The sequence below is a fragment of the Octopus bimaculoides genome, chromosome 7, assembly GCF_001194135.2.
Source record: "Octopus bimaculoides isolate UCB-OBI-ISO-001 chromosome 7, ASM119413v2, whole genome shotgun sequence".
Lineage (NCBI taxonomy): Eukaryota > Metazoa > Mollusca > Cephalopoda > Octopoda > Octopodidae > Octopus > Octopus bimaculoides.
The window spans coordinates 98405057-98406298 of NC_068987.1; positions in this window are offsets into that span (position 1 = coordinate 98405057).

Below are 1242 nucleotides of genomic sequence, written 5' to 3' on the forward strand. Positions count from 1 at the left end.
CAATCCAAACACAGACAGGTGTTGCTGCAAGGAGTGGCCGGCAGAGCGGAAGTGGCGTGACACCGAGGTGTCATTACCAACGTTGATGTCTCGGACGTGTTCCGCGAATCGGTCGGCCAGGCGGCGCCCCGTTTGTCCGATGTACCGAGAATGGCAGAGAGAGCAGGAGAGGCAATTGATGAGGTTGGTAGAAGTGCAGGTGAAGGAGTCGGTGATGTGATAGGGTCGGTGATGGGTGCTGGTGAGGAGGGTGGTATATATATATATATATATATATATATATATATACACACACACACACATACATAGGTACTTATATCGAGTAATATAGTCTTCAATGTAGCCTCAACTCAACACCGTAGATAAATACTTTTGAGAGTTTTGTCTGCTATTTTCACCTGCCTGAGCGATCATGAGTCAGTTTCCTTGTGAACGAAGCAAAATTGTTTGTCAATGTAACCTTTTCGCTCTGACTTTCTATATTTTGCACTTTATATTCCATGTCTTCAAACTATGTGACTGAACTACCAAGTTATCTATTTCATACCCTCAGCGAAATAGTCACCTCTAGAGAGCCTGTGATTAATGTATTTGTTACGGATACTCATACGAGGCGAAGATTTTTCTTCAGCACACATATATTTCATCACTTTAACATCATTATTCTAAGATGCCGTTATGATAATTGCTATTCATATTTCTATGGTTTCTATTTCAAATTATTTTCGCTAGAGATAAGCTTGTTACATACATACATACATACATACATAAATACATACATACATATATATATTTATGACAAAAGAAAAAAAAGATCTCCTTTTTCTCCTCCTTTCGTCCTTCCTTTCCTTCTTTTTGCATTTGTTTTCTCTTTTTCTTGTCCTTTCTGTCTTCCTCTCTTTCTCTCCTCTCTTTCTCTCCTCTCTTCTTTCCACTTTCCACTTTCTTTTTTTCTACATACAAACACACACACATATAGATTACAAAAGAAAACAGAAGATCCCTCTTTTTCTAGATTTCAATAAAAAGCAAAGAAATGTTCCTTTAAAATTTACATCTGTGGAGTTTCGATGAATGCGACGAAAGGAATCATAAAGAATTATCCAAAATTCTTACCTACTGCTTCTTCTTTACACACACATACACGCACACACACACACGCACACACACACGCACATACACACGCACGCACGCACGCACACACACACACACACACACACACACACACACACACACACACAC